Consider the following 8,194-nt stretch of genomic DNA (forward strand, 5'->3'; position numbering starts at 1 on the left):
TTTAATAAACTATAATCTACACCAATAACAATTTAGCATAGGTTTATAGGGTCATTATTGTCAGGTATAGTTACCTATAGTAGTTTTTTCAAGTAAACATAATGGAAATAAGTGTATTTCTAGTTAAGAACACTCAGACAACACAATACTAGTGTTAATATAATAATACACTGAAATTCACTCTTTGTATAAAAGTTCAGGATGTCAGTCTCTTGTATGATTAGCTAGATTATTCTTAGCCACTGTTTACTTAACAGTTTTTCCAGAGTCAATGCTGAGTATCTGCCTCCAATGGAAAGCATTTTCAAATATAACCCTAACTGAGAAGTGCATAAAAGCCAAACTTCTACTGGCCTATTGCATTATTTTTTACATAACCTATGCAGCAAGACTGTGCTAGAGAACAGCGGCATGATGAGTGTTGGTCAAGGATGCAAAACAATGCATTTTAATTGAACTAATTACAGCTTTCACTATAGCAAATCCCTCAAAAGCCACTGTCCATGTCCATATTGTTACTAAGTTCCCAATAGCAATCAACATGTGGCACTACAATACTCCCTTTTTGTGGAGTGTCATTTACACACACAATTTAAAAAAAAAAAAAATAAAGTGTGTGTGTATGTATATACTGTATATTACATATACATACACACACACACACACACACACACACACACGTGTATACATATGTGTATATGTAGGTAATAAATTCAGCTCTGCCACCTTTCTAAGATGGGTTGAAATCCAAGTAATCAATTTAGAACTTTGCATTAACTTTTGCAGTTCACCATCTATTGAAACTTGTTTTGTAATGTATGTATTAATTAAATTAATTGCATTTGGCATTTCAACAGATAGTGCCTCAGAAACATTTGTTGTTAATAAAAAGATACAAGTCAATAACAATAACATTTATTTATATAGCGCATTTTCATACAAATAGTGTAGCTCAAAATGATTTACAAGATGAAGAAAGAAAAGTTTATAAAAAATAAACACAAGACGTGTGCGAGTAAGACAAAAAAAAAAAAAAGACAGTTCTGCAATAGAACTATGCCATAATGAAACAGAACGAACAATCATAAATCAATTACTGATTTAACTGTATAGTGTGTGCCAAGTCGCTGGTCTTGAGAATATGCCAAAAAGAAAATAATTGAAGATGGAGTGAAATTAATTAGTTCTTCTTCTTCTTTAGGCTGCTCCTGTTAAGGGTTGCCACAGCGGATCACCTTTTTCCATATCTTTCTGTCCTCTGCATCTTGCTCCATTACACCAGGCACCTGTATGTCCTCTCTCACCACATCCATAAACCTTCTCTTAGGCCTTCCTCTTTTCCTCTTACCTTATCCTTAACATCCACCTCCCAATATACTCAGCATCTCTCCTCTAATTTTTAATATTTCTTTTCTGCACAGATTAATTTAAATCCATAATGTGATAAGGCAGACCTGATATTAGTCTTTCATATAAATGCAAAGTTGTGATTTGTTGCTATGTTACAATTAACTTTAAAAGATATTAAGTCATTTTTATATCATTACCATTGATATTATATTTTGTAGTGCATATACATGCAACAGTCTTTGTTCACCCACTTGCTGAACTGGATTTCTGCAGTCCAAGTGTAATGTGCTGTATCTGTAGCATTACTACTGGCAATTATTTTCATACTCAGTTTATCCTCATATGTTGGTAAGCAGTCAGAGTATGGTACCAACATTCACTCTGCATTAATAATACTGTAAAAAGATAGCACTGTAACTTTTTTGAATTCTGGTATGGGCTTAGTGCTGAAGTATCCATTCTTATGACATCCCTACCTGGTAGTACCACAATTCACAATTTCATCTGTACGAGTATCTCCCTTAAGCACTGTACACCTCATAATGTAAACCTTCAGAACTTTTTAAAAATTATTTTGATGGTTATAAAATCATACAAAAACAATTGAAACTTGCATTTTTAGAATGGGTATTTTGTCCTTTTCATAGGCAGAGATTTCTGCGAGGGTGCAGCAGGTAAGGTATAATCAAAGTTGGAGTGAAATTTTCCTGTGTGCATAAACTGGTAAGGAATGCATGGGAGTGCTGCAACTATAAATATGTCTGAATGAACTGGGAGCAGCAACAATTTAAAAACGTAAGTTGTGAGGAGGGCGGCACGGTGGCGCAGTGGGTAGCACTGCTGCCTCGCAGTTGGGAAACCTGGGGACCTGGGTTCGATTCCCGGGTCCTCCCTGCGTGGAGTTTGCATGTTCTCCCCGTGTCTGCGTGGGTTTCCTCCGGGCGCTCCGGTTTCCTCCCACATTCCAAAGACATGCAGGTTAGGTGGATTGGTGATTCTAAATTGACCCTAGTGTGTGCTTGGTGTGTGGGTGTGTTTGTGTGTGTCCTGTGGTGGGTTGGCACCCTGCCTGGGATTGGTTCCTGCCTTGTGCCCTGTGTTGGCTGGGATTGGCTCCAGCAGACCCCCCGTGACCCTGTGTTCAGATTCAGCGGGTTGGAAAATGGATGGATGGATGGATGGAAGTTGTGAGGAAAAAAAAACAAAAACTTAAAGTTTGAAGTCATTTGTCAAGTTAAATAAGACACCCCCTAAAACGTTTCTTCTTTCTAGCTACTAACAAACACGCTTGCCCCTTTTCTCTCTCTAGTGATTCGGTTGCATTTTAATCAGTTTTGTTTCAAGTGGCAGTTCTTTGGCATCAACTGTGACATGAGCCAAATTTTTCTCTTTATTTATATATATATATATATATATATATATCTATCCATCCATCCATTTACCAACCCGCTGAATCAGAACACAGGGTCATGGGGGTCTGCTGGAGCCAATCCCAGCCAACACAGGGCACAAGGCAGGAACCAATCCCGGGAAGGGTGCCAACCCACCGCAGGACACACACAAGCACACCCACACACCAAGCACACACTAGGGCCAATTTAGAATCGCCAATCCACCTAACCTGCATGTCTTTGGACTGTGGGAGGAAACCGGAGCGCCGGAGGAAACCCACGCAGACACGGGGAGAACATGCAAACTCCACGCAGGGAGGACCCGGGAAGCGAACCCGGGTCCCCAGGTCTCCCAACTGCGAGGCAGCAGCGCTACCCACTGCGCCACCGTGCCGTCCTATATATATATATATATATATATATTATATAAAGAATATGGTAATAACAAATATAGTTAATTACAAGAATGGGAAAGGGGAGGACAATACAAATCTTAAAACTTGTTTTCAATTGTTAGAAACATTTTTCAAAATAAACAAATGATTAGCTAGTTAGTATATAAATAACATGTTAGCACAAAGCAGCAAGGCAGAACATTTTTTGTTCAGGATGAAGCGGGTTTGGAGATTAATGAATAATGCATTTATGACTTTGTATATTTTATCTTGAATCCTACTCCTGGAAATTCCCAACTACATCCTAAGATTATTCTTCTGTATCAGCATTTACCGGTTTTTTTTTTTTGTTTTAAGATTCATCCCTGTTTATACAAGAATTCCCTTTAAATCCCCTATTTCCCATTTCCTAATTCTCACAAGCTCTTCCTTGGCAGCTGTGAAATCCCACCTCTCAATATCTCTCTTTACTTTTTCTTCCATCTCCTTTTCCTAACATTTTTACACCTAACTTACCTCTGGTTGAATTTTTGTTTATCAGAATACAATTAGCATCCCAGATTCTCTTCTTTGCCATATTAGTAATAAATATCAAAAGTGCCTCCTTTTGAGTTCCTTCCACTCCTTCCAAGGCCATTTCCTCTCACAATTATCTGGAAACCTTGAAATTAATGGAACCCTATGTCATCCTCCAGTAATCCTTCCACATCAATCCACACTACATGTGTCCCACTACATATTATGTACACCAATGCTGAAAGTAACCCTTACTGGTAAAGGGAAATGGATTTGATTTCTAGTGGCACAGTAACCATGTGGCTTTTAGATAAACTGGTAGAACTTTATTTGTCCCCAGGGGGAAATTTGGCTTTTTACAAAAGCAAAATTAAATTAAAAAAAAAAAAAAAAAAACATTTTACCCCTTATGAAGTAATAGAGTGTACCAAATACCAAATATTATGACACACACCTCTCAAATATACACCAGAATGACTAAAAAAATCATAACAACAAGAAATGAAACTTCTGACTTAGCAGTTACAGTCACAATGAGGCATTATACTAGCATATTCCTGTTGGTTTAAAGGAACTCCTGTAATCTTCCTCAACACATTTCTGTTGAATGTTGACCGAAAGTGCTCTGTGTTAGTGTGTCAGTGAAAGGGTGTGCATTATTGTTCATAATGGTACTCAGTTCTGCTTTCATTCTCTCTCTTTGCTACCAACTCAGCAGGTTGACAGTGTGTTTCACAACTGGGCTTGCCTTCTCAATTAGCTTGTTGATTTGGTAGGCCTCTTTTGAAGTGATGTTATCAGCCCAGCACACCACTAAAGGGTATGTCTCCTAAGGGGAGAATGGAACACTCAGGAGTTTTTTTTTTTCCCTTTCCTCCTTTTCTTTTTACTTTCTCGTATACAAAGTATAGGGAAAGTATTGTAATCGTCCAAAGATTCAAGGTCGAGATTGTGATGACTTTCAAGGTTTTAGACCTCCCCCAGTTCGAAAATACCATTTTTGGAATCATGTCTGTGTGTGTATGTATGTATGTTAATAACTCGTGTACACTTTCACTTACGTCAACTAAATTCTACATACAAGTATTAAGTACAAAACGTAGATTTGATCAACTTTTGGGCTATTTCTGTTAAGCAGAAGTGATACTTTCTTTACCTTTTATTCAACTTTACTTTTGTAATAATTGTTCAATATATTATTTTGTTCTTGATGGTTCTTTAATGTACATAAAATAAAAATATAATCATCTTGCAGTATACTTCTCAAATATCCATTCCCATATCTGAGTATAACAGAAAGTCTAGGGGAGACCACTCCTGATTTTTTTTTATCCAGTTCATCTGTGTTAAAAGGCCTGTGTCCAACCTGTCATTGACACAGACCCTTAAGTACTTTTTGGCACTGTACCACCTGTACATCCACTCTCTGAATTGCCAGATCAATAACCAGTTCTGTGGGTTTACTGACAGTAACCTTCAGGCAATTCTTTCTGCACTCAGAATCAAAGTTCTCTAATGCACTCCTATACTGTCTCATACTCCATTCTCAAAACACCTGGTAAGTGCAGAACCAACAGAACCTTTCTGTAAGTGGCATGACCTAGTGCTTTATGTACAGTGTGGTGTACAGGGTGAAGGGAAAGAGACTAATCCTGTGATGTTCACCTCTATATCACAAACTACAATTAGCCCATTATCTAGAACAGCATTGGCTCATGCATCTACTTGTCTCAAAGCTTACACCTTACGAAAGAAGACTGGATAGTGGTGAAGGGACTGGAAAAATAAAAAAAAATCTCACAGTGCTACCAGCTCTGTCTAGTTGACAGTACGCCTTATGTCTTCTCTACCATGTATCCACTAAGCACGTTAACTTAACTAGCGACTTAAAAAGTAAAACTGAGCCGCTATTACTTAAGATTGTACCCAACGATAAGCCGTGGTGCGGTTTTGACTTGCACCTGAAGTGCGGTACGAGCTTTGTCTCCCCGCAAGAAAGAATACTGCGCAATTTCAGCAAAGTAAGGCAATTCTAAATCAGGTCAACCACCACTTCACGGACACAACTTACAGGGATTTTCGGGGCAGAATATACAAAAGAACAATCACAATTACTGCAGTAAGCCTGTTTTGCTTACCTGGATAGTGGCGATGTTCCACTCTGCCAAGCCAACAAGTGATATTCTTTCTTGCTGGACAGTTTTCAATTTAAGATTGCTTCCGATGTGCTAGTTTTAATACGCGAGGGTTTCATTAGGCAAAATAAAGTCCCATTGTTGTTAAAGAGAAAACACAACTTCGCGTTTCAAAACATGCATAAAAGATTAACACAAATGCATAATAACAGGCATAAAACAAGTAGTGCTAGACACTAGGATTTTTCACGTTTTACACTTTTTGCGATCCCAATTAAAAAACCTTCAACTATATTTCCATTGTAGCTACTGTGGAATGTCGCCGATCGGTTCTCTCCCACTTACCACTTTTATTTTCTTGACAGTCGTTACACCACTGACTCCATGGCCCAAGCGCTATGAACGTATCCAACTTGATCAAAGCAAAGAGTAAGTATAGATAATCTCTAAACGAAACTTGCATCTCAAGATCCACTACAACTACATGTGCCTTGTGTCGTTCGCCGAACGCTCCTCTTCCGGCGGCGCTACCTCCAAATATACCCTTTCCGGTAACGAAAACAAAGTGTTCCTAGTTGACACCAACCATCCGAGACGTGACAAGTCTGCGGAGGCGCAGTACTTAAAATTTCTCAAAGCTGTCCGTTCAAACAGTAATTTGATAGATAACATCAAATATCAGAACTGAATTACAAAGCTTCGTCTTCTTATATCATGTCATACGTATGTACCGAAAAATGTGGTTACTCTCTATCACATATGCGTTTCATGTCCCTTTGCTCGTTAAAGATAGCAAAAAAACATCCACTGAAATATTTAACTGGCACTTTAATACAGAAACACTAGACATTCTCAAATGAGTGCCCCTATACAAGAGTTCAGAGAACACGGAGAATTTAGTCGAGCGCACATAACTCTGGGCGCGAACAGCAAAGACAGTAATTAGGTGCGCCGCACTCCAAGACCCTCAATGAGCCGAGAGCAGTGCAGACGCGAGGCAATAAGCTGTGCGAAGGCATCACCTCCTGTGACAATAAAGTGGTGTGTCAAAATTAAAGTCCTGCTGCAGGATGTGAACGTTCATTTTGCCAGTACTGTACATAATTATTTAGTAAAATGGAAAATCAGGTACGTATAATATGCATTTAACAGCACTCTCGCTGATATTGTGCATAATGGATCTTTAAGAAATAACATGTTTTATATCCTTGACTCATCAAATAAATTAACGTCAATATCACCGTGTCCCGTTTTTGAACGGATAAACCAAATAACCATACATATCATATTGGTATGCGCCGGTTTGATCATGGAAGTAAGCTTTCTGATACAGCCCTTTGGAGTACAGTTGCACTTTTGTACAGGTTAATTCACAACTAGGAATACGCTGACCATGTATTTAAATGCATTCCTGCAAGAAAAAGCGTTACTGTAGATGTAAAAATGCGAAACGATACGTATAACAACGTAAAAAACAATCGATAGGTGTGTCATATGTAAATAATGTCCCCGCCCTCAAATGGCGCGGTGTCCTATGCTATGGCGAGGCTTTAAGGAAGGTTTCAGTTCTATTCGTGTTTGCCCTTTTTTACTCTCTCGTAAACGAAGTATAGGAAAGTATTGTAATCGTCCAAAGGCTCGTTGTCGATATTTTGATGAATCTCGAGGTTTAAGACTTCCCTGAGTCCGAAAATACCATTCTGTTATCATGTGTTTGTGTGTGTGTGGGTGTGTAAGTACATAACTTGAGTACACTTTCAATTAGATCAACCACATTTTGTATACAAGTATTGGGTACGAAACGTAGATTTCTACCAACTTTTGGGCAATTGTGGGCTATTTCTGTTAACTGGAAGTGGTACTTTACCTTTTATTAATGCAGCCTTAGAGTCCGATTTATTCAACTTTACTTTTGTAATAATTGTTCAATGTATTATTCATTTTATTTGATTTGTTCTTTACGGTTCTTTAATGTACATAATATAATAATATAATCATTGTCTTGTGGTTTACTTCTCAAATATTCATCCCCATATCTGAGTATACGAGAAAGTCTAGGGGAGACCACATTTTTTGGTTCAAGTATTTTAATGTATTGGTTCCTTTCTGTTACACACGAGGCATTTGTTCTAGTTCTGGAATACATTTTGAGCATTGTTACCCAGGGACTAGTAGCTACCTCTTCGTTATTTGGATGGACAAATGAATAGATGACTTGCCTCTTTTTTTCCTGTCTGCAGGTACATCTAAAGCCACTCAAAAATGTGTTGCGATTCGGTAACGGCTGTTTTTATTCATACCGAAGTAATTTTGCAAGATTGGCAGACTAGGACTGGTTTTTGACTCAAATGGCATTTTATCTCTTAATTACTAGTATATCAGTCTAAAGACAGGAGAATTTATGAGC

General features: G+C 38.2%; 1 protein-coding gene across 1 annotated transcript in view; it reads right to left on the reverse strand.

Moving 5' to 3' along the window:
* The window catches only part of uspl1 (ubiquitin specific peptidase like 1), a 95,789-nt gene extending 89,477 nt beyond the window's left edge, over positions 1–6,312 (reverse strand). Inside the window, exon 1 of the mRNA XM_028799336.2 lies at positions 6,133–6,312. The gene's annotated coding sequence lies outside the window, so the exon portion shown is untranslated. The remainder of the gene's footprint in view (positions 1–6,132) is intronic.
* Between the last annotated feature and the right edge of the window lie 1,882 nt (positions 6,313–8,194).

Source organism: Erpetoichthys calabaricus, chromosome 4 (assembly GCF_900747795.2).
Source record: "Erpetoichthys calabaricus chromosome 4, fErpCal1.3, whole genome shotgun sequence".
Lineage (NCBI taxonomy): Eukaryota > Metazoa > Chordata > Cladistia > Polypteriformes > Polypteridae > Erpetoichthys > Erpetoichthys calabaricus.